Genomic DNA, 27219 nt, shown 5'->3' on the forward strand with positions numbered 1-27219 from the left:
TGCTGTACAAAAAGTAAACAGAAATACAATATTGGGTATTAATAATTATATCCAATAAATAAATCATAATTAGCAATTCAATTAATCTTCAATACTACAATAAGGAATAATGATCAATATTCATAATGAACTTGGTCCATAATCATCAAGTCAATTAGTAATATATATAAGGAATTAAAGGATCAAATAATATATATATATAATAAACAGTTCAGCAGGGAAACAATTCATTATTTGTATAATAAGTAGAAAACTAAAAGGCAATAAACATAAATCATATGCACTGCTTATAATGTCAGGTGAAAACAAATAAACAGGTGTGAAATGCTCATCAACATTCAACAGTTAAATCATAACATCCATATGTGCAGTGGCAGTCCAGTCCAGAATAATGTGGTACATTGTCTCTTAATGCTGTTAGCCCATGCTGGGAGAACAAACATATTGATGGCCCACTCCTCTTCAATGGCAAAGGACTTACGTTTGTTTGGTAGACGCACACATGGACCGGTTTGGAGAATGGTGGATTGGTGAAGAACAGGAGGTTTACTGTTTGTGGTGAGGATCTGAACCAGAATGAGTGGAGTAGGTGTGGTTAAATAGTCCCCAGCAGCTGGGTGGGGCCGGAGAACAAGCTGCCATTCAATCCTGATTGATTGAGGTGATTTCAGATGACATCATGCATGATTTCTCCTTGAGTCTTTTAACAGCCACCCCGGAATTTTGGTAAATTCCAATTCATCCAAAGGCTCAATCCTTTTCCTCCTCGGACACCTCAGGAAGAGAAACTATTCTGGCTACAGGCCGGAGATAAGTCCGGTTCTTCACCTGAACCTCAACCGTTCGGACACGACCATCACGACCAGGAATGGTCTTGGTGACACGGCCGGTTGGCCAGGAGGCCCGAGGCAGTTGGGGGTCCACGATCATGACCACTTGACCTTCGGTCAGGTTTGCAGTTTCCTGTCTCCATTTCCCTCTATGTTGAAGACCCGGTAGGTAGTCTCGGATAAATCGGGCCCAAAAGTGGTCGGCCAAGATCTGGCTGTGCCGCCAGCGCCGTTTCCCGATGAGATGGTGGTCGGCGTACATGGCTTGAGGAAGTGAGGCATCCCGTCGGCCCATCAGCAGGAGATTCGGGGTGATTGGATCAGGATCAGCTATATCCGAGGAAAGGTAACCAAGGGGCTTTGAGTTTAGTATTCCCTCGACCTCTATGAGAACCGTTCGCAGGACAGTCTCACTGAAGGTTTGGTCCCCTAAGACGACCTTCAGGGCAGTCTTGACGGATTTGATCTCCCGTTCCCATGTACCTCCGAAATGCGGCGCACCCGGAGGGTTGAATTTGAAGGAGATCTGGTGATCGGATAACTGGTCCTGAAGCTGGGGCTCCATGGCTCGGAAAGCTTCCTCTAGCTTTGTTTCTCCTGCCCTGAAGTTCGTGCCTCTATCCGCGAGGACCTCAAAGGGTGTCCCTCGTCTGGAAATGAACCGCCTCAGGGCCATCAAGAATGCTTCGGCATCCAGACTCTCTAGTAGATCCAGATGGACACATCTGGTTGTCATACACTTAAATATGATGCCCCAGCGCTTTTCCACCCGTCGGCCGATCTTTATGGTGAAGGGTCCGAAGCAATCAACTCCTGTTGACCAGAAAGGAGGCTTGTATAGTCGTAGACGAGCTGGAGGTAAATCTGCCATCTTGGGCACCACTGTCCTGGCTCTCCATTTCTGGCACTCCATACAAGCAAACTGATGCTTGCGAATGGCTCCTCGCCCTCCAATTATCCAATACTTCCGTCGGATTTCACCATAGACTCTCTCCGGCCCTGGGTGAAGGAGATTGGCATCATAACTCCTAATGAGGAGCCTGGTTAGGGGGTGTCTGGAGTCAAGGATGATTGGGTGAATAGCATCGGGGTCCAAGTCATCAGCCTGCCTCAATCTTCCTCCAACTCTGATCAGCTCGAGGGCCTGGTCGTACTCCGGGGCAAGTGAGATGAGACGGCTATCCTTAGACACCTCCTTCCCAGCTTTTAGAGCTTTCAATTCTTCAGGAAAGCTGATCGCCTGAGACTGCCGTAGCTGAACTGTCTCTGCGGTGATAGATGGTGAGGGAGCCACCCCGTCAACATCCTCACGGGTAGCAGCGATCAGCTCCTCCCAAGTTTGGAACTCCGCAGGGCTGGGGAGAGTATTGGTTGGTGTGGAAGAGAGGTTGTAGCATTGGAAGGATTTCCTCAACTCCGGGTCTTCACCAGATGGTGGAATGGAGGCAGACAGATGAGCTGGCCATCTATCCTCCGGTTCCAATAGGAAAGGGGGTCCGGCAGTCCACCGACTGGGTTCAGCAAGGTGTTGGAGAGTTTTCCCACGGGTAATATCATCAGCAGGATTCTGGGCGCTGTTGACGTATTTCCAGTCATCGACCTTCGTCAGCTCTTGAATCTCTGCGATACGTGTCCCAACGAAGACTTTATACCTGCAGGATTCGGACTTGAGCCAGGTGAGTACTGTGGTGGAATCACTCCAGTAAGTGACTTTGTCTATTGGCAGGGTGAACTCGGCCATTAAGGTAGTGGCCAGCTGGGCACCAGACAGGGCGGCACTGAGTTCCAGTCGAGGCATGGAGGTTTGGCGCTTTGGTGCGACCCGGGACCGGGCCATGATGAAGGAGACATGGATGTTTCGGTCTTCATCTGTCACACGGAGGTACGAGACTGCACCATATGCCCGTTCAGACGCGTCACAGAACACATGGAGTTCATATCTGGATCCCGGTCGGTCAGCACCTGATGGCACATAACACCTTGGCATTTGCACCTTCTCGATCTCTGATAACTCCGACTCCCAGGACGTCCATCTCTCCACCAACTCAGCCGGATGGATAGGTTCATCCCAGTCCCTCTTGGTGTGCCACAGGTCCTGGACTAGTACCTTGGCTCGAGTCGTATATGGGAGAATGTAGCCCAGCGGGTCGTATTGGCTGGCTAGGGTCCGGTATATGCTGCGTAGCGTGGGGGTCTCTGTGCTCAGAGCAGAGCGGTGCCGGTAACCCAGGGTATCTGGAACGCAGCTCCATCTCAGTCCTAGAGTGGACTCTTGAGGGTCGGTTCCGGATTGGGAGAGCCACAGGTCAGTGCTGTTTGACCTAGCTTCTGGTGGAAGATGCTGGACGACTTCTGCTGCATTGCTAGCCCACTGGCGCACCTCGAAGCCTCCTTTGGCCAAGATACAGCGGACTTTGTCCAGGAGGGCTTTGGCTTCTGCAGTGGAGGGCAGGCTCTGTAGGCAATTGTCCACGTAGAATGCCTTCTCCACAGAGTCCTGGATTTCAGGACAACTGTCCGGATGGTCCCTGGCATGTCGTTGGAGAGCATATATGGCGCAGCAAGGGCTGCATGTCGTGCCGAAGGGGAGTACACGCCATTCATAGACGGTGGGAATAGCATCTTTCACTTCTCTCCATATGAAACGCAGCAGTGCAGTGTCTGAAGGCAGCAGGCGTATCTGGTGGAACATGGACTTTATGTCTCCGCTGATGGCCGTAGAATGCTGCCGGAACCGGATGAGGACCCCAAGCAAGGAGGGACCCAGGGTTGGCCCAGGAAGCAGACAGTCATTTAGGCTTTGTCCAGCAACCCGGAAGGAGCAATTGAAGACAAGACGGTTCTTTCCACCGTGCTGTCGGACGATATGATGAGGAAGATGCCAGCTCTCACTCTGAGAATTCTCCCCATCACCTGCCGGCACCACCTCGGATACATATCCTGCCTTCACCAGCTTCTGGATCTCGTTGTTGTGGACCTCAGCCAGCTCCGGGTTCCTTTCCAGTCTACGCTCGGTTCCACGGAGTAGTGGGAGGACGACCCCTGGTGTAGTGCAGAGAGGAGGGTGGTTGGGAACTCTCAACAGTGGGGTTGCGTACCGTTGGACTTCCTCACTCTCAGAGATGATGGTGGTGCACTTGTCCAGAAGGTCCATGGCATAGGTGTCATGCTTGGATCGTGTTACCTCCTTGGGGTTCCGATGTGGGAACGTGTCCATTTTCCAGAGTAACTCCACATTCCGAAGGAGCTCAGCGGAGAGGTTAGGGGATGGAGCTGGGCTGCTCCTTGTGAAGAGTGTCCATGCTTGCTGTACCCCATGGGCATGAGTGAAGGGATGGGCTGGACCTTGTACTGCCCAGCCCAAGGATGTGTGGATGGCGACAGGCCCTCCTGTAGGCCCCGTCACCACAGGCTCGATCGGGGTAATGAGACCCGGGTAGTCAGACCCGATAAGGAGGAGAGGCTTCACGTTGACCAGGTTAGGCAGTGGGAGTCCCTCAAGGTGGGCATAGTGCTTCTGCAGGGCACTCCCTTGACAGGTGTGTTCAGCAAGATCGAGTTCTTTAGCAGTGAAGGCATTTTCAATCGGATACACCAGGTCAGGTCGACCGGTAGGGGAAATGGAGAAGGCTACTGTTGTGCCCTTCACCTGAAGCACATCTTGTCTCACCGTCCTTAGGTTAAGGGTCTCTGGCGTCCCCTTCAGGTTAAGCTGCTGGACTGCAGCCGGGAGAATGATGGTCCTTTCAGATCCATCATCTAGGACGGCAAACGCATCTGTGCTTCGTTGTCCATTCCTTAAGGTGACCTTCACCACCTTTAACATGACCTTAGCTGAACAGCTGGGTTGGTCAACGTACAACTTCTTGGTTGCTGCTCCCACCATATACATGCTCTGCTCCTTTTGGAAGTGAGGTATGACATCGTGCAGAATGGTTAGGTGGATCTCCTTGCATCGGTTGCAAGGTCTCTTTAAGGTGCAGGTCTCCACCTTATGGGTCCGGGCACACTTGTAGCATCGGTCACCGGCGGTGATCCAAGCGGTTAGCTGGGGCTGAGTGAGCTTTTGGGCTTTGGGACAGGAGCCCAGGAAGTGGCCTGTGGCATTGCAATAAGGGCAATAGGGCTGGAATTTGGGGCTCTGGAACTTGGGGCTCTTGCTCTTCTGAGGAGAAGCGTTCTTCCCATCCTCAGAGCTGAAGTACATGGTTGTGGGGTTAGGCTTTCGGGGAGGAGCTTTCCTGTCTTCAGACTCCTTCCTCACCGCCGCAGTGGTGGCTGAGGCGGTGGCCTGTTGGGCAATGATCTTGGCTTTGGCTTTAACTTCCAGCCAATTGGCCAGATCTTTAAGGACATATGTACGGCTTGAGCCCTCCTTCAGAATGCTTCGTTTCAAACAATGTTCAATAAAGTTGTCTCGGAGGTAAGGGGGAAGCTTGCAGAGCAGTTTGTCAACATGGGAACCACATTTAAGTTCATTGCAGTTTCCTCCCTCGACGGACTCCAGCATGGAAGTCAGGGACCGGACTGCTAAGGCAAAGTTCTGGAAAGCAGTAGCGTCCCCTGCTCTGACAGCCGGTCCTTCAAATATCCTATTGAGCTCATTTTGGACCAGCTGACGGGGCTCCCCGTATCTCGCCTTCAGGGCTTGGAGGGCTGATGTATATGGAGTTGGGGAGTGCATGTAGGATTTGGCCAGGGTGTAGGCACTAGGAAGATGGAGATGATCCAGCAGTACCTGGTACTTATATTGTTCAGAGAGATGACTGTGGATCCCGAGCAAGCTTTTCAGGGCCATCTCCAGCAGAATGAAGTCACTTTCCTTCCCACTCTCGAAGTAAGGGAGTTTGGGCCGGGGAACCCCATACGCTGAGGCCACCAGCAGTTCCATTAGTCCGGGTGCCTGCCCATCTTGGGCAAACTGTAAAGCAGCGACAGGTGAGGGGTTGTTCTGCACCACGTTGGTGCGTCCATGTTCACGGGATAGCTGATCTGCTGGTACATTGGAGAGACCAGATTCTGGTCGAGGGAGCCTCTGAACGGTAGGTGGTGGTAGTTGCCGATAAGGAGACAGACTGGATTCCTCTTCATGCATAGATGGCGTAGGAGTTCTGAGCATCCCATCCGAGATGATGAGTCGGTGCGGCTCCTCTCTCCCATCCTCTCTCGACGACTCCGCATTGAAGGGTCCAACGCCAGGCGCCGCTCTCCCGCTCTCCTGTCCGTCTCTGACGTTCTGTTGGTCGACGGACACTTGTTGGTCTGCGTAGGCCTGCGGGTCGACGGATGCCTGCTGTTGATCGACATCCTCCTGATGGTTGACGTCCTCCGGCAGTTGGTTGACGCCCTCAGGTTGGTTGCCCTCCTCCGGTCCCAGATCCTCTTGTTCGTTCCTCTCCAGGAAGGAGGAGACGAGCCGGGCCTCTTCCAGTTTCTGTTTGGCATATCTTAGACGCCGCTGTTGAGTCAGGTGCTTGGCGATGTACTCCCTCTCCTGCAGGTCCCTCCTAGTCCGCTCCTCCAGGATGCGACATCTCTCGTCCGCAGCTCGGTCCTCTTCGATTTGACATTCGATCTCTTGTAACGCCATTAGTCGCTTCCTTTCCTTTAGTGCAGCAACTTGGGTTTCGAATAGGGCCAATGACCGACCGCTGTGGTGACTTCTCTGGCTGGAGGCTCCGGAGCGGTGGCCGGAACTTGCCCGGCTGGCGGCTACTTCCACCACCTGTATGTTGGGTGCAGGTGGCCCTTGTTCTGGCACGAACGCTGCAGGTGCCGGTTCTGGCCGCTCCATCCTCCGGTGGTGGTGAGGCAACCCTTCAACCAATAAGGAGGGTGCTTGTTGACTCATCTGGTGTCTGGTTGACTTGGCTATAGTGGAAACTGAAGCCTTTCCCTGGAGCTGCTTCTTCTCCTTCGGCTTAGTTCCTGGCTCTTTCACCTCCACTTGAACCTCTTTCTCCTCCTTCTCTTTCTCCTCCTTCCCTCCATTCTCCTCTTCAGCTTCAAGCAAGGGTATGTCTCTGGTCTCCTCTTGACCTGCCATTGGTTCAGTCAGATCCGGTTCGAAGGACCATTGAAAGAATGTCTATGGGGTTATTGTTCAGGTGGAGTGACTGACAGGGGTGAGCAGGTAATGGCCACCGGCCAGGCTGACCATATATGGAAATGAGAGGAGGCAGAGACAGAGAGCTCGAGTTAACCCCGGTGGGGTATTTTTACTGAAGGTAGTTGTGTGTGCTGTACAAAAAGTAAACAGAAATACAATATTGGGTATTAATAATTATATCCAATAAATAAATCATAATTAGCAATTCAATTAATCTTCAATACTACAATAAGGAATAATGATCAATATTCACATAATGAACTTGGTCCATAATCATCAAGTCAATTAGTAATATATATAAGGAATTAAAGGATCAAATAATATATATATATAATAAACAGTTCAGCAGGGAAACAATTCATTATTTGTATAATAAGTAGAAAACTAAAAGGCAATAAACATAAATCATATGCACTGCTTATAATGTCAGGTGAAAACAAATAAACAGGTGTGAAATGCTCATCAACATTCAACAGTTAAATCATAACATCCATATGTGCAGTGGCAGTCCAGTCCAGAATAATGTGGTACATTGTCTCTTAATGCTGTTAGCCCATGCTGGGAGAACAAACATATTGATGGCCCACTCCTCTTCAATGGCAAAGGACTTACGTTTGTTTGGTAGACGCACACATGGACCGGTTTGGAGAATGGTGGATTGGTGAAGAACAGGAGGTTTACTGTTTGTGGTGAGGATCTGAACCAGAATGAGTGGAGTAGGTGTGGTTAAATAGTCCCCAGCAGCTGGGTGGGGCCGGAGAACAAGCTGCCATTCAATCCTGATTGATTGAGGTGATTTCAGATGACATCATGCATGATTTCTCCTTGAGTCTTTTAACACTGACTTAACACCAGTCTGTGTTGCGGAGACGCGCTGTGCTCGGCTTTGGAAGCTCTCTCTCTCGCTCGCTCTTTCTTTCTCTCTCTCTTAACAGCGTGTGTGTGTTTCTGTCGTCAGGAAAGTTACACGAGTCGACTTACTCGCCCAGGTGGTGTTAATAATAGGCTACTAATCACCGTAATCGTAACACAATTCAGAATCACAGCGCTGCCTGTTTCGGATTCCGCACGTTTAAGTAATGAATTCATTTGTTCGTCTTTTTACTAACTGCGTCTGCTACTGCAGTGCAGTCTGTAGCCTGTGGTACATGAAAACTCCTGTTACAGTCAAGGATCACCTTCAACCTGGTGTTTGCACTTTCTCCATTTACGGTCCGTACATCTATATAAACGTTCAGATTTCAAATATAAAGTGCTTATCCCATGGCCACGGATGTTACAATTATGCACGGGACTCTCAAAAGTACCCGTATATTCTGTATTGTTCAATGAAAATCATTTTAATCCGATCAGTGGCCATTTTTTCATAATGTATCGGAGGGCAATACACCTACCAACCGAAAGGGTCACTCAGCTGAAAGCATGTGGAGAAAATGGCCACCGATCAGATTAAAATGCTTTTTATTGAACAATACGAATGATACAGGTACTTGAGAGTCCGTATACATGTAACATCCGTCGCCATGGGATAAGCACTTTATATTTGAAATATGAACGTTTATGTAGATGTACGGGCCATAAATGGAGAAAGTGTAAACACCAGGTTGAAGTTCATCCATGACGGTCGTGACAGTCGACCGTTGTGAATCCATTACTCCCTCTTAACATTTCCCATGTTTTTAGTTTATTGAAATAATGTCATGCACATTTGTCCAGTGCATAGCCTACTACAGGCCTTGTTGACTAGATTTAGAAGAGATTTTGAAGCTCTTGCTCCTGAAATGATCGATTATTTTTAAGGGAAACAGCCATCATTTAACATGCAAGTCAATGGGTGAGAAGCAGAGATTGCCAGGCGCAAATGGTAACCACTAGATTGATGGTGGGTTACTCCAGTTGGGTACGAGACCCGGTCAGACCGGGTGTAGTACATTTGGATTAACCTCGGATCGTTTCGGAACGGGTCCAGTTTTCCTCGGTCCCGTTTCGGGCCGGGTCCAGTATTTTAGAATGTTTTGTCGGTTCCGTTCGGACCGCTCTCCCTCGCGATTGAGATCCCCCCCCCTCACACACACACACACACACACACACACACACACACACACACACACACACACACACACACACACACACACATACCACAATGGCGTTTCTGGGTGTACTGCTTGCGTTTAAAACAAATTCTGCTTCACAACTTTTCACTGTTAATGCAGCTATTTGTCTGCTGCCGACAGAAGGGCTATAGCTTACTTGATTCCTAAAATAGACTGCGGTCTCTCTGAAGAGCGGCCAGCGTGACCGCAGTTAAAATAGCAGACCTACAAGCTGACAACGCGTCGTGGATGCGACGCATTGTGAGCTTGTAGGTCTGCTATGTTTTTAAAACATAATAAATACATAAAAATAGCATACTGGATTAAATGTATATAATGATACAATCCAGGACCCAGGTCCAGGGTCTTCAACGTTTTTCAGGTCAAGGACCCCTTAGCTGAGAGAGAGATCAAGCAGGGACCCCCAGTAGACTACATAGGCTTGTATAAAAATGTGTTGCAGACTTTCTTTCGTTTACGCTGTTTCTGTAACCTCAAGAGGACACATATGGAACCAAATGGACCCCGACGTGAAATAGGGCGCTAAATTCGCCTATAATAACTTCAGAAAAGATCAGCATTCATTTTATGTTCTACTCCTATTGTTGGTGTCAATATAAAAAAATATGGTTTATTGGGTGGGGGGGGGGGGGGGCATGCATTTTCCTCCAGTCACTCGGGGCGGGGGGTACAGACAAGTATTTGGAGGTCGGGGGGGAGGGGGCAAGGAAATAAAAAGAAATACATTACATCTGGAACCCCCCCCCCCCCCCCCCAACTAAATAACAAACAGTCCCTAACAGCATACATTTCCATTACAAATGAGGGGCTAAATACATATAATACCCCCCCCCCCTCAATTACAGTACATTTAGGGCCCAATACAGAATATTTGAATACATTTAGGAGTAAATGACAGATTTCTTTGATATATACCTCTCCCATGTTTTTCTGTGAAGGTACTTGTAAAGACTGGTGGTTGGGCTTTGCCCCTGTCTCTAAAACGTTGTTGATATTTGGCATATCATTTATGGCTCATTTCATATTTATGTTGATAGCTTGTAGATCTGCTATTTTCTACTACCACCACCACTAGTAATAATATTAAGAACTAGAAAAAGTGCTCCTCGGAGCACAGGTCTCCACCAGGTCAGGTAGGTTATTATGGCCTCCTGGTGGCGCTATAGACCCCTTAACAGACGACGTCATACTGGCTGCGTGCAGCCAGTATGCGCGCAACGAAACCCATTATATCAGGTCTCGTTAGGACGCGTCTCACTAGCCAACACACACAAGAGGGGGTTGGGGTGTGCTGAAACCAGTGCACCCCGAAACAGGTTGGGAATTGATTGCGTGAAACAATCACCTGTGCGTCCAGGCTCAATGTTAGTAAACAAATAATTGGTCTATAATAGGCCAATGTGAAAAGGGTGGCATTTCTTCTTAGGCCTTTTACGGCAAACGGACACTTCATTCATGATTTGAGGCATTTTGTTCCAAAAATGTGTCTTGCTAAGTTGTATGGATTTAAACTTGTAACAGAGTATTTCTATATTGCAATATTGGTACTTAACTTAAGTTACCACTTTGAGTACTTTTTCCACCACTGCCAAAACATATCGCCTATACATAATTTAGTAACCTATAATTGCTGTTCAAACAGCTTTTCAGGTAATAATGGTGCTTCAAGGTGATGCCTTTCTGTGCTATTGAAGTGGTGCTAATCACAGCATATGCAAGTTTCGCAGTAGTTCACACGTATGTTTACCAATAGATATGTTACACTTAATCAGTATTCACATTCCACGTACATCACCAGCACAATAGAGATGGGATGTATGGCTCTTTTAAGGAATTTGTTCCTTTTACAGAGCCGTTCAAAAGACTGGCTCATTTATGGCTCATTTGTATATTTATATATTTAAAAAACATATATAAATGTATATAAATATATACATATTTTTATATTTATATCTCATAACATTATTTATATTATATGCATATGATCTAATTGTTGTTATATCATATATATACAATATCATAAAACATTATAATAATATATTATTATATTTAAAAATATATAACAATATAATAGATTACATCATTAATACAATATTTATTATATTATAATATATCATATACATTATACTACATATTATTATAATATATCAAATTATAATCTAACATTTTATTACAATAATTAATTTAATATATCTCTGCTGTCCAACAGGAACCAGCTACCTCCAAAACACTCATCTTTTTAGTTAGCTGGTTCCTGCTGGACAGCGACAATATAATAAATGTATATATAATATATAACATATGCATAATATACTATGTTATAACTACCAATGCCAAACACATCAATCACCTACATACTGTAGCAGAAATCACACACCCTCACAAACCCGCATCCTACAAGTAACCAGCTGCTGCCAACTCTTGTTAGAATAGAAGGCCAAAACTTGTTTGGCCTTCTATTGTTTTCCTGTTTGATCTCCTTCCCACTTGCCCCCCACCCCTCTTCTTCTTCTCTCTCCCCACTCTTCTTTCTATGGAAATTAACGTTGCGATGGGAATGATGTACAAAAACGAATTTCACCCACTTTTTTACCTTGTAAACCTGTGATGTGACAATAAACCTGATTCTGATTCTCTCTGCCCACCATGACATCATTCTTGATGTCATTTTTTCCTTGTTATTATCCAGCTAGGACGGGGCACTCCATGGAGCGCATATCTCCTTATGCCAGGTGGGCGGTGGCCTACATTCTTTTTAATGCCCCATTCACACATACAGCTTCAGCGTTAAGGGCTGGCTTCAAGTTTCAATGCAATGGCTATGTAGACGAGCATTTCATGCATTTCCTTAGCGCCATGAAGCTAGACAGCAAAAAGCGTAGCTTCAAAACTGGTAAAAGCTGAACTTTGAAGCTAGTGTGAAGCCACGCTGGGCAAGACCGCTGGTTGAAGTCTAAACGAAAGTACTGGAATTTGGCGGAAATACCGGCCAATTACGTTGAGGCTTTATAAATCTGTTTACATTCTCTGTGCATGAAATGAGTGTTGTGATTGGTCGAAAAGTATAGTTTCCGGGGAAAGTACATACGATGGAAGTACCCGCCCTATTAGACACTCTGCATCTAGTCTGGGAGACTTCGGCTCAGAGCCTGGACAGCAGGGGCGTGGCCACTGCGTTCTGATTCAAATCAATAGCCAATGAAGAAAAGGGGGCGGGATCCACATGCAGTGGGTGCATGTAAATAGGAGCGACGGGAAGCAATTTCTCCTTGAGAAATTGCGGCCGCCATTGTTGTGTACTGCTGTTTGCCTCTCGTCGGACTGTTTAGACGAGTTGCACAGCTCTCAGACCGGTAAGAGGCGTGTCCGCTCAGATTCTGAGCGTAAGTTACATCCCGCCCACAAATACAGGGGTTTTGGCCCAGAAGTTCCTCGCCCCTCCCGTTTGTATGCGAGAGCTGGCGAAAACTTCTGGGAACTCAGATTACTCTGCATCAGGTCGTGACCAGGCTTTGGGAACAAGGGTAGAGTGAAGCTGGCGCACTAGCGTCCAGCCAATCGTAGCCCCCCTCTTCCCCCATTTCTCCTTCCACTCCGGAGACAGCAATATTTTTGTTTTCTACCCTATGAATGGTGCTTTCACTGCCTGATGACGACAGACCCGGAATTTAGGTAATTTTTAAAATAAAAGCTTGTTAACTTCCTGTTTATTTCCGGTGGGGAAATCGCTGCATCTCCGTTCCTCTTGCTTTATGGCAAAAACAAGCCAGATTGAAATTGCCACAGTTGTACAATGAATTACCACGAGTGGATTTTTTCCCCCCTCTATACTATGAGAACCCTGGGCGTGTAATAAGCCGATCTCCGTGAGGACGGGGGTCACGGAGAGATCTAAGGTACAGAAAGATCGCTCGTTTTCGCTGGCAGCAGTGGCACACTATTACTCCATCACTCTGGCAGTTAAAGAGTTAAGAAGAGGATAAACTATCGCCGGTGTCATTTCTCCTTACCTGTCTGTCTGTGTGCTAGCACCGTTGAGTGAGCACATGGTCGTGGAGAGACTCCCCAGACAGCAGTGCAGTGGGAGCGGAGGAGACGTGCAGCCAGGTCATTTGGCAGCTTATTTATAAATAATCTATTAGCGGATAAATTTCCCATCTACAGCTGCTATTTCAAAATGTTCATTTCAAAATGCACTCCTGTCCGTAGGCTACAGTCCGTTTGTTCACCACAACAAGCAGGCACACACGCTGATACATGACAGTGACAGCTGTCACTCATACCATTAGACACGCCCAATTATTGCTTTTAGCGTCATGCTTAGCTTTATGCGTTTACAGTATATCTGAATGGGGCCACTCCTGCAAAGTTTTGAAACCAATTATAGTCAATTTGTATTTGGCACTGTATCAGTCCAGTGGTTTCAGGGATTACCTGAGAACACACACACACACACACACACACACACACACACACACACACACACACACACACACACACACACACACACACACACACACACACACACACACACACACACACACACACATACACATAGCCTCGCGTAGCCAGACAATATCACACGACACACTGCGTGGATATTAGTCTGGTCCCTATCAACGATAGATTTTTTCCCAAGGGGCGGTTACAAAAAGATCCAAATGGACTCTATTGGTTAGACCTAAACCAATCAGAGCAGTGCTTACTTGTACGAACGAATCAGAGCAGTGCTTCCTTGTTCGTCATTGCTCCAAATAAGGTGATAAGCCCGCCCACATTTGGATACTGGGCCCTGATTGGTCCCGCACAACCTCTGCGGGAGAGAAATAAATTCTCTATGGAGGGGCATGAGATGGCATGAGAGACAGGATGTATAACAGGTTCATACCCATGACATCACAAATATGATGTATCGTCTCCCCGTTATGGTGTTTTATGTGGTGTGTGAGGCCATTAGATGGCTACTGACGAAGCTAACGTGTGTCCCTTATTGACATGGAGAAGAAATAAAAGCAATTAACTCACTCTTTCTGAGTGCGACCCATCACTTATTTATATGTTATTAGACTAAGAGAATATCGCACCAGAGTAGTCAGGGTGGTAACAAAAGGTTTATCTAAGGGCCATTAGATTATTATATAAATACTCTATTATTTAATATCAATCGACCTGTCTTTATTATTTTGTCTATATATTTATTTTTTACTTTTTCCATTCAAAATGGCTGACAAGAATGGCTGATCAAGTGGGAGGATATAATATACCTCTCAGTTTTTCCCTTTGCTTTGTTTTTTTAATTAAAAAAACAAAAACATTTAGAGTAGCCAATTATTTTTTACCCCTTTTTCTCCAATTTAGTCGTAATGCCAATTCATTCCTCCCCACACACATTTCTGTGTTGTCACTGCTGTCGTATCCTACTCACTCACCTGCCAGTGAGGAGCCTCCACCAGGAGAACGTAGAGCCTTCGTCCTACTCCTCCCACCCAACACTCCCCGCTGACAGGTGCCGCCCCAGCCCGTAGGAGTACGTGCAGTGACCGATATCACCCTCCCCGCCCGGCTTCCCTCCCCCGAACACGGACCAATTGTGTTTGTGTAGACGCTCGACAAAGCCGGATGCACCACGGTGGATTCGAACCCACAACCTCCGTGGTGTTGGGCAGTGACTTTACCACTGCGCCACCCGAGCGCCCCCTTTGTTCTGTTTGACTCAGAGTAACAGTATGTCGATACGTTAGTCACCCCTGTCGTTTAATAAAACGTGCAGACTATTTGGGAGTGCTCAGGTAAGTCTTTTTTTCTTGGCATCACAAATAGGTTTGTGCTTACTTGTAGTATTGTAAAACCTACATGCCTGAGCCACCAGCATGAGCCATGTACATATTATTAAAGCCATTGTCATGGCAATGATTCATCATGAGGCATCCAAGTGGAGTAGAGGTATAACCACAGCACCACCTCACCTCCACCTCCTGGCTCAGCCAGGGCGCTCCAATGAACTTAATTGGCAGTGTTCACAGGTGGGAAGTCAGCAGGGGGATTGTATACTGGTAGGTCAGGGTGCCGGATCAGCCGGGCCTGGGAGAGGTCTTGGAAAGATAGCGTGACCCTCCATGTGCATCACGCCCTCCCAGTGAAACTCCTCACTGTCAGGTGAAAAGAAATTGCTGGCATCTGGTTGTCTTCACCCTCCCGTGCTTTCTCACCAGCAGTGACTTTGTCGATATTTTTGTCGTGTAGCTGTCTATCATGGGCATGCCTACCCAACTTTTAGCTGCCGCTTGTGGCCGCTGCTGTCCATCTGTTTCCATTCAAACCAGAATAGTGATTCACTTGATTAATATAATAAAACTCATCTGGAATCCCAACAACCTTTGAAATCTGCCTTCATGCATCGTTCCTTTTTATTTCTTTCTTCTTAATGGACAAGGACAGGTCATTTTATTGGAAAATAGAGCTTCCCTTAGATTAAGTGTCCTTGTGTTGCCACTATATAGATGACGAAAAAGAAACCACATTGATGTCCTCCATTCTGTGATTAACAGAACAACTACATGTTGTATAGTGGAACATCACCTTGTCGTCAGTCACCTCTCCACTGGCTGTTATTTTGTCCTTTGTCTCTCTTTGTCTAGCCATGCTTATTGGCAATAAATGTCTCCCAGTCGATTTGTCTCTTGTTATCACTGCCGGTGTGAGTGCGCGGTGGAGGTTGGCAATGACGAGGACCACAGTATGCACAGGGGGAATTTACAATGACTATAAATTGTGGAGAAAACGAAAATAAACAGACGGCCCAAAGCAAAACAAAAAACTATCATTCATCATAGCACGTGTTTGTGTGCAACAACATATCAAATTCAGACCTTTCCGTCTCTTCAGAAACTCAGTTCCTTGCGCCTGTATAGTGGCTGTGCTAATATACAGTACTACACAAGGTCTGGCAGTGAGCTAGGCTCCCAAAATTGGAGATGGAACTCTTTGTCAGTAACCTTGTATGAGCTCTAAATTAGCCCAGGAAAACCCACAGGTGGTACAGGTACACTAATAAATATCCTCCCCTTTGATGTGTGCCTCAATACGTCTCCTCTCTTGCTCTTTTCATCACTCCCCTTTTGCTAATGATTTATGGAAATGGATGTTTCCATGTCCGAAGGTGGTGGGATGGAATACTAGGACAATTTGAGAGAGAGAGAGAGAGAGAGAGAGAGAGAGAGAGAGAGAGAGAGAGAGAGAGAGAGAGAGAGAGAGAGAGAGAGAGAGAGAGAGAGAGAGAGAGAGAGAGAGAGAGAGAGAGAGAGAGAGAGAGAGAGAGAGAGAGAGAGAGAGAGAGAGAGAGAGAGAGAGAGATGGCATCAAGGCTCCAGGCTGTGGGATGTCCTCCCTGTGGACACCCGCTGTGTCTGTGGTGCACCCCCTGCTGTGATGGAGCCACATCACAAAGTCAATTACCCTTGCTTATCCATATCCTTATCCATCTCTGCCACTTAACGCTGAGCTGCCAGAGCTACTCAACCTGTGAACACCAGAACCTCATATGACAATACCGTTTTTCATGAATGTCTATCTGGCGATCAATCTACCTCAGAAGTTTAAGGGGGTTTCTAACTTTGCAAATAAAGACTTTATGAAAGTGTATTGCTGCCACAGCAGAAAGAAAGGATCAGAATCATGTTATAGTATGAATTGCAATTTTTTATATAATGTTATGACAACATAATTATTTTCCTATTTTAACAAGATATCTTCATGTACAAACTTATGGTATACAGTAATCAGTGATGGGCAAGCTACTTGGAAAATGTAGCAAGCTACACTACCAGTTACTCTCGATTAAATGTAGCTCAACTACAACGGAAGCTATCGTCAGGGAAATGTAGTAAGCTACACTACAAGCTACACGGCAAAAGTAGCTAGCTACATCGACACTACTTTTTTTAATTACTTATCAACTTCATGATCAAGAACAACTTTCCACCAAACAAATAGGCAGGCAAAAAATGCTCAGTTTGATGTTAATTATAATGTGTGATAAAATAATATTCCTATATATTCCTCATTTTGTAAGTAAAATCAATTGATCAATTTAGACTGTATTTAAATCCAAATAAGTGTAAATAAAAGATATGAATTATCAACACTGCTCTAGATCAGTTGTTCTCAACTTTTTCAGGCTGTGACCCCCCAAAATAATCAAATTTGAACTGGGGACCCCCCACAATAATCATATTTGAACTGGGGACCCCCCACCCTGACAAGCATTGGAATGTAGGAGTTGAGGCATTATTTAGTTTGACTTGGTTCCACAGATACAAATTGTGAAAATAGCAGATCTACAAGCTCACAATGCCACACAATGCGAAGCATTGTGAGCTTGTTGATCTGCTATTTTCACAATTTTTGCCTCTTTCTTATATTATTTGACTATTTGGCCAATATCTGACACAGTTTTTATAGTATAGTTTGTTGATTGTAATGGTCTACTTTTTTTTCTTTCTTTTTTTTTGTATTAAAAAGGCCTTAAAAGTCCATAAATGGTCACTTCACTGTCATCTGGGGACCCCCCAAAAATCATGTGGGGACCCCCCTGGGAGTACCGACCCACAGGTTGAGAACCACTGCTCTAGATGATCTTTTCCCTCTTATGTAGCCGTATGTATTTATTTTAGTTTGCCTTTTCTTTTCCCCACCCCATAATGTTATTCATTTTCTGCCTACAGTGAAATAGCAGCTATCTATTAGTTATCTGTTGACAAAAAAGGGCATTGACTTGTGTGCTGTTTGGGAACAGTTGACAATGGTTATGTAAAGCTTTTCATCAGCTTATTTGGGGCTTATTTTTATAGACCTGGTTGCTTGTTTCTTTCGCACAATTTGGCAACACTGCTTCTAATGGCTATCAAAACTAGCTGGATCTGTCTGTGATCATAGAGTTATATATCCATGGCTGGGACGGTGGATAGGTCTTTCTGTTACTGTATGATCCATCTAAAAGTATCACACACAGCTGAAAAGTATTGCGGACGCATTATTATGGATCCCACTGCGCATCAAGGACTGCTCTCTTCAGTCTCTGGTCTGTGTTTTGATTTCCTTCCTGGTTTGGCATGACCCGCTCTATCCTGTCTCTGATTGGCCTACCCGTAATGTTCCTTACCCAATCGTGAGTTGTCATATCTAAACCAACCAATCATCATGGATATTCTCCGTGATTTTTTTTTTCTTCACAAAACTTTTTTTAGCAGTCAACTTTTCTCCAGAGAGGAGCGTGTAGCGTTGATGGACGTTACATCACTACTTGGGTCTAAAAATAGCTACACTACAGAAAACGCTACTTGGTTCAAAAGGAGCGACGCTACCATCACGCTACTGGGAAATGTAGTTAAGCTATGTAGCGTCGCTACTTGTAGCACAAGTGCTGCCAGAGCTACTCTCTCTCTGTGATACGGTAAGTCAATGAAGCTTTGATCAGGCTGAACCCCTGACCAAATTTGGAGTCATATACATCATACATACTGTACGGCAGAGATGACAGATGTCACAGATTGGCCACATTATCCGAGATACACATGGTAGCCACACCGACACCATCATTAGACCTATCTTTTGGAGTCAATACACATCTATCAATCTGTCTGTCTGTCTGGCAATTCAAGAAGCAATTTGATCAGACCAACGGGGAAAAAAATAGTATATCTGTATATACAGGTCTTTGGAGGGCGCACCAAATCTATGTGTGTTTGGGGGGGTTTGGGAACTGGCTTCCCTGATACGTTTGTGCCGCTTAGCCAATACAAGTGGGAAGCTGGAGCGAACGAGTGTTGCGGCACAAAATTAAATGCAATGCGCATGGAGATGGCAGCAGGTACAACAAGTACTTCAGAACAGGAGTATTGCACAACGGGCGCATGTTTTGAGGGGCGAGACGGAGCGAGCGGGAGGCTTTGATGACATTGCTGCGGTACAAACAACAAAATACAAGCTCACGGCGTGTTGCAGACACTCAAGGCCGGGGACGGACGGGCCCCATGACGGTCAGGCCGTCGTGGGGCCTTAGTCGACGGCTTAGTCGACGGCTAGCGCACGGCTCACATTTTGAAACCCTGCATTTCCGCTTCGTCGCTCGCTGCGTCGCTCGCTGGCTGGCGGATTAGCTGTTTCTTAATAATTCTTTTTTTCTTGTTTTTAGCTGGGCAGAGCGAGGTCGTAAGCCCCACCCGACCAGGCCGCAGCGTTGACTTGCCCCTCAAAACGAGCGCACCTGTTTCAAACGTACTGGTTCCGCAAATGTACTGTAACATACAATATAGTAATATACAAATGAAGGTGTCTTAGCAATCAGCCTACTTAATTATTTGCTTATAGCGGTCACACTGAATTTGTACCATAAAAAAATATATGAATTTAATTTCTACACTTTCTTTTTGTCTTGAAATTATGCAATCACTGGCCATGAACATCACTCCACATCCATCACAGAAACAGAATTAACTTTGCATAGGCTCTCTCCTTTGTGCTTGGAGCATTGAGCTAGAGCTTTTCGGTGTACACATGTAAGGTTGAGATAGGAACATTCAGATTTTTATCTGCCTCTATGTTTAAAACATGGCCTGTATCCGACAAGATGGATGTCCTCCATGTCTTTGCCTTGGAAGAAACGAGAGGGAGAGCTCTCTGGGAAAAGAACACCTTCAATCTCTTCCCTTACACTAGATGAAAACCATTGAAAAGTATTTTGAATAGATTGTGTGCTAAATATAAAAGATCTTGTTGGCTATAAACCCAACACACGCACGCACATACACGCGTGCAATCCGCGCTCGCACACACACACACACACACACACACACACACACACACAAACACACACACACACACACACACACACACACACACACACACACACACACACACACACACACACACACACACACACACACACACACACACACACACACACACAGACAGACACACACCTTACCAGTTATACTTTCTACTAATCTTGTTTCTCTTGGAGGAGCTCATAAGTTTGCCCTTCCATCTAGAGATGGAAGGGCATCTAGGGATATGAGCGAAAGCCAAATACTGCATGCAAAAATAAATTGTAGAGTCCGTAGATGCTACAGAGATTGTTTTTTTGCTTTTCTTTTTCTTGTATTTTTCTCAAATGTGACAGGGAGAGTTTGAAATTAATCTGTGCAGAGATTTCCAGCTAATGAACAGCCCAGTGATTTCCAAAGTGTGATGTGGCTGCAAATGCTACAAGCTGCCTCATAACATGAATAAATAAAATGGCAGAGTATTGGACATCAACACATTTAAGAGCCAAATTCCCTCCCGTCTATTTTATCTGTTAATACAGACTGTGGCTTAATGCCATTAACACCAGCTAATAGCAGATTGCCGAGGTGATGGGTTTGCCCCTAGACTCTAGAGGGTTGAATTTCATCCTTGGCAAAACACGTGTTTAATTTAAAAATGTACTTCAGATTTCACCAGGGCATTTGAAGTATAGTACCCACCATTTCAGTAATCATATAGTATCAACTTTATTGTCACATCACAGGTGTACATGGGTAAAATGTGGTTGAAATGATTTATTGTACAAGCTTCCATCGTTTGCATGTAAGTGAGAAAGAAAAGAGAAAGGGAGAGAAACACATCAGATGTTATGTTAAAGGTAGGGTAAGTGATTTTCGTTGGTTAAGATAAGTGTTAAATAGCTCTATATTCTGATAGTACTCATTGCTATGTGTTTGTTCAGTAAAAGGAGTCTCCTTGTCTCTCCACCTCTTTATAAAACAGAAAATGCATTTTCGTTTCAGTTTCATTTCCAATTTTATCCAATCAGGATGGAGAACTCAATCAGGATATAGATTAAACAAGTGAAATTGGAAGTGATGACACTAAGAAATGAGCAGGCAAAATTGGAACTCGAACACTATAAAAATTAAGCTTAAAATGGGTACTTTCTCCTGATTGGCTGAGATTTTGACACCTACCGGAAAATGTATTTTCTGTTTATTAAAGAGCTGGAGAGATGGGGAGACTCCTGTTACTGAACAAACACTCTATAACAATGATTACTATCAGAATATAGTGCTTTAACCTTTTAACAAAATACTTTTTGTTTTAACCAAAAAATATCACTTACCCTACCTTTAATATCAGCGTAAACAATATTTACATACTGTAAGGTGCATGGTTTAAAGGCAGACTAGGTAACTTTGAGCCTAAATTTGATATTAACATTTGACACATCCCTCTGGTTGTATCTTGGTTTTGTTCCACTGTTTATGTTGCCATTCCACAGTTTATATTGACATTCATCCCTTGCAGGGACTGACAAGTCTGTGGGGGGAGAAGGGGGGGCTCGGGGAGCTCTTAATTGATCCCTTTGAACTTCAAAGGGGTTGTGCACTGAGTTGATTGATTGGGCCATAAAAGTACCAAACTCGTTAATGCTCTCTCTAATCAATGTATGCATCAAAGACGGCAACCACTTTGATACTTGTCAGAGAGGGGAGGGGAGGGGAGGGGAGGGGGAGTGTGTGTACACAAACAGATCTGAAAAGCTACTTAGTGTGCCTTTAAAACATGAAAATAATCCAGTGTCGGAGCCTGTGTTTTCAGGACACAGAGCACGTTCAACAGTCTGATGGTAGCCAGGTGGAAACTGTTCAGAAGTCTGGTGGAAAGGCTCTTGATACATCAGTATTGTTTGCCTGGCCGTGGTCATAGCCTAGCGGCATGAACAGATTGTGGCTGGGGTGGTGAGTGTCCTCCATGATCTGCTCAGCCTTGTCTACACACTGCTTCTCGTGTGTTGCCTGGAGCACTTCCGACAATGTGCTGGGCCATCCTTAACACTTTACAGTGCTTTCAGGTTGAGAGTGGTGGTGGTGGAGGCCATGATGCAGCTCGTCAGGATGCTCTTGATAGTGTTGTTTCAGAACGACCTGAGGATGCGGGGACTCGGAGGCAATGCAGGCATTGCTGAGCCTTTTTCACCACGTGCATGGTGCAGTGTTAATTTCGTCGACTAAGATCAGCTATTTTCAGCATGCAACCAAGTGTACAATCAGGCATTATGACGCCAAAATATGTATTATACAATACAACTGTATTGTTCTGATTCCATAGATAATGGTTGTGTCTCTAGCTTTGATTGATTGATGTACTTTATTTAGTAAGACATGAGAACAGTACATGACAGTACATAACAGTACATGGAAGTACAAATTCGCAATACAAGGTCTACTAAACTGGATAGCTCAGTTAAGCACGTAGCTTGTTTAAGATGAGATCCCCATGCACACAAATCATGTTGACATATAAGAGACAGACAGATATACACACTACTATACAGAATGTCATACAATCAGTTTACAGGTTACTGGTATGAAGGGTGAAAAATATGTACAAAAAAGAAAGAGAGGGGGGGGGGGGGGTTAGGTTAGGACATGGGGTAGGTTAGGACTTGGACAGGGGCCATTTTTGAATTGCAGCCTCCTGAAGGTGTATCTTTAGGGCATTTTTGAAAGTGAGTAGGGTTTTGCACTCCTTTACTCCTTTTGGTAGGGCATTCCACATTTTAGATGAATAGCATGAGAAAGAGTTCATTCCCTTTGTTGTGCCAAATCTGGGTTGAACATGGTTTGTGGAGCTGCCTCTGGTGTTATGATCATGGACTTGATTAACATTTTGGAAGTATTTTGACAAATACAGGGGGATCCCAATGTTGTGGTGTATCTTGAAGACCAGGCCCATAGCAAGTTGCTGTACTCTGTCCTCAACCCTAAGCCATCCAAGCCTAGCAAAATGATCAGGGGTTAGATGGGTTTTGTAATTGAGGCCAAGAAGTAGCCTTACAAGTTTGTTTTGGGATGTTTGGAGCCTTGTTTTTAGGGCCTTGGAGGTGTTGTGATACCATGAAGTGCATGCATAATCATAATGACCTTGTATGAGGGCCCCTATAAGAATCTTCAGAGTATTCTTACTGACTTTACGAACAAGCCTCCACATCCTCCGTGTTATTTTGTGGACCTTTTTGATCGTCTTTTCAGCGTTTTTGTCACCTGAGAGGTTTGCCTCCAAGATGGAACCCAGGTAGGTAATTTCCTCCTTTCTTGTGATAACATTTTCACCCACTTTGATCGTGAAACTCTCAGCCTTTCTAAGGTTAGGGTTGGACCCAAAGAGGATGGATTCAGTTTTACCCAGGTGTAATGAGAGTTTGTTGTCGGAGAGCCAGATGCAGATCTTGTTGAGTTCAGTGCTGAGAGTTTTCTCAACCTGCAGCCTGTCCCTGTCCGAGACCAGCAGAGCCGAGTCATCTGCGAACAGGAACAGTTTGCAGTCGCAAGCTGAGGACATATCATTCACATATATCAGGAACAGTAGTGGTCCTAGTATGCTTCCTGTTTGCTGCGAGCTGGATGGCTCGCAGTGCCTGGTGAGGCCTGTCTCCCTGAAGCACTTTGCTAATTCAGTCAAACACTCTCTGGCAACCTGTCACAATGGCTTACTCTAGTGTAGGGGTGAGAAAGAATGTTAAACTGACAAACGACAAAGAGATGAGTGGAAAACACCCCCAGATACTGACGCTGATCATGCTAAATATGTCCTTACTTCACACCAAAGTCTTTTTCTTTGTTGCTGTAATTCTCCCTTGATCGTCCGTCCGTCCGTCCGTCCGTCCGTCCGTCTGTCCATCCGTCCTTTCTTACCCCTTCTTTTCTCATTTAATTCATGTTGTTATTGCAGAATTTCCTGGTTCCCATTACAATAACAATTTTTTCTTACACTCCCACCATTGGCTTATCTTGTTTCTCTCCCTTGTGTCTGCCATAAAATGACTGCCCCATGCAATGCAAAACCTTGTTGGGTAAAGCCTTTCTTTTCCCTTCCAAGTGCATCCCTTTATGTTTCAGCATGTCTGTATCCACTGTTCCTCTCTGTGAACCACTTTCAGCTTGCACACCCCTGTTTACTTTTCAATTTAGGGATTACTCTTATCTTAAATAAGGACATTAAACATTTTTTTTTCATTTGTCTTCCTACTCAATGTGCACCTAACTAAGGGGTTCTAATCGACTTTTTGTCAGTTGTTTACTAGCTCTGGGCACAGCAGCTTATCACCGCTGTTTGAATTACAGCTGTTAAAGTCACAGCTTGGCTCCAGCCTTAGCTGTGACCATGGCTTTGGCTCCTTGTTTTGTGGATTCTATTCAGCAGGGCAGGGTCTACTCAAGAACTGTCTCACCAGGACATAGATGCATGCACACAAGGACTGCAAGTATAAGCAGGATTTATGGATTTCTCTCTTTTATTGATTTTTATATTTTATTCAACTAGGTGAGACCCACTGAGATTGTAATCTATTTTACAAAGGAGTCCTTGCCAAGAAAGCAAACAAACATGGATTACACATTATGAGAAAAAAAAAAGATATATTTATTCAGATATGGAGATGCAGTGTTTCTGCCCGACAGCGACACCATGCAATAACACATGCATGACAACACATGTGCTCTCACTGTAGCTGGTTGCATGGTTGAGTTGATCTTTTTTTTTTTTACCAGAAGCACACTCTCCTCATATAGAGTAGCTGGTGCAGTATGTTCACCCTACTGAGCATGAGGAGAATGGCTTTGCGTGGGAGCAGAAAGAAGCACTGTTTACACCTGCGATTCAAGTATTGTTTTTGATTTGATTGTCCGCAGGCGGGAAAATGGTTCTTCTGTATCTTTCATTAGTGCCCCGTGGAGAAAATAGCTCTCAAGTGTAGCAGGATCACATCGTGTCCTCAAGGCCTCCACTTCTTTGTCAAAAGAAGGTGAAACAACCAGACTCATGCTGCAAAATGCCCCTTAGTGTGGTATGTTTCAAAGTAAACTGATGAACGCTAACTTGATTGATTGACATAAAATGCATATACATGAGCATATTTGTACATAATCTGTCAAAAGGGTAAAACACAAAAAAGCTTGAGTAGCAGGCTGAAAAAGACTGAAGCGCAGATATCTCATAATGTCAAAAGCTCAAGTCATATCTATCTTGATTCCAAATCTCGTCACGAAAAGACAGTCTAAACTGACATGTACTGTATGCCACACACTCAAAGATATGTGTCACATACCCTGCAGCACCAAATGAAACGGAGGCTCTGCAACTCTTTGAGCATTCCCTAGCCACTATGTCACTTTGTTACAATGTTAATACCTTTGCAGAGATCTTTCTTACCCTCCTGTCTTTCACACTGCTAACCACCAGAGGATTGAATGATTTCTCTCTGTCAGTTCTAATGTTCTACCATCCTTAAACACTTAATCCCTATTAAAAAAATAATCATTTATTTTTATTTTGTCCCCAAAATAGCAGAACTATAAAGCAAATAGGGATGCAAAGTTTAAAGTGGTTAAACATTTTCATTAATTTGTGTTCTTGCAAACATTTCATAAAGTACAAAACAACAGCATTTTACAAGAAATGATATTGCATTCAAACTGGTGCAGCCGCAAATTCTATACAGAAAATGATATTGTGTACAAACATATATCCCTATAGGCCCTCCTAGGCAGACGTCTGCACAGCAGTCATTTTGATGTTTGTCCTTGTAGTTTATTAGTTTATACTGTATGAATTGAGCTTATGAACTGGGCTTCACAACGAGAAACCCTTCTCATAGGACTACTGCCAGGCGTATTAACTGCTTTGTTATTTCCTGAGATTTGAAAATCTGCTGTTGAATGGGCGATGGGTACACTGTCACTTAGGGTCGCAAGTTGTAGGGAAGCGTCAAAAGCAGCGGGCTTGTTAATGAAAAATACATCATGCCATTGGCTATTTTTAGCACCATTGCAGTTTTCTGTCGGTGTAGGCAATCGGGTGCATTCAGCAACTTGATTCGATTTTTTGATGTATTTATTCGCACAATAAAAAAACTGTACAAATGTAACATTATTAAAATAACGCAGAAATAAGTGCAGGTGAGAAAGGAAACCCATAAAGGGCTTATAAAAGGTTCTCACCTAAAAATAATAAACGTAGTGCTTGGTGGAGAGCTACCTTAAGAGGTTTTAAAGAGGGTGTTACCTGTACTTTTAAAACATATTTTATCACATGTTATTCTTAATTTTATTTTTATATTTCATTACAAACCAATATTATATCTCTTAGTATGTTATATTTAAGCAATATTACACGAGAGGTTGTGCTTTACCGTCATTATTGGCACGCCAGTGATGCGGTCAGGAACGAGGCGGAGCCGAGTTCCGCAAGCATCACTGAAGTGCCAATAATGTAGGTAAAGCACACCCTTGAGTGTAATATTGCGATTATACAACAGTTACCAACAAAACACATCCAAATGTATTCATATTGTGGGGCAATTCATAATAAAAATGTGTCGCTATTATCCGTTTCCCTGTAAAGAGAAGAGTTTATTTGACTGAGACATTAAATAGTCCCTGTAGCAGCGCTCCGAGGCACCGTCTCATCAACACAGATGATTCCAGTAGGCTATATGCTCCGTCGTACGACTGTGTCACGTGGCCAAAATAACTGATCTACAAGCTGACAACGCGTCGCGATGGCGACGCGTTGTGAACTTGTAGATCGGCTATTTCCGCCGTGCGATACCTTCGTACGATACATACATAGTCCAACATACACTGGACTGTTAACGAAATGGGAGTAATTTTACTTTAACACAGGAGGATATTTATACAGTATGGATGTTACCATTGAAATAAAGCACACTTTTTTCCAGTTATTCCTTTTATTAGAGGATTTTAGGCAATTTGTTCTCCGGTGGCGGCGGTGGGTCAGGCTACTGTCTGTTTGTTTTCCTACCGTGGGACAGTGTGACGTCACAGCACAGCTGTGCCATATATGGTCTAATCAGGTGCGGACTGCAGTGCGGAGTGATTTATTAATGTGATTAGGCCCATGCTATCATGCTGGTTTGAAGCCCGGCTAGATAGCTATTTCAACCAATAAGATTTCTTGGTCGGAACTACCTGTTGTATATTGTATATTGTATAACTGTTGTTAGCACAGTTTTGCGGAACATGCCACACCAACATGTCACTGTTTGTACCTTTATGAGTGAGCAACAAATAAACCCCTCTTGATTTTCGATTCTTGATTGATGGCTTAC

General features: G+C 44.7%; 1 protein-coding gene across 1 annotated transcript in view; it reads left to right on the plus strand.

Annotated features, from left to right (window-relative positions):
- The window catches only part of grm7 (glutamate metabotropic receptor 7), a gene marked incomplete at both ends in the record, with an annotated part of 194637 nt that overhangs the window by 56725 nt on the left and 110693 nt on the right, over positions 1 to 27219 (plus strand). The window lies entirely within an intron of this gene.

Source organism: Gymnoscopelus microlampas, assembly GCF_963454915.1.
Source record: "Gymnoscopelus microlampas genome assembly, chromosome: 7".
NCBI lineage: Eukaryota > Metazoa > Chordata > Actinopteri > Myctophiformes > Myctophidae > Gymnoscopelus > Gymnoscopelus microlampas.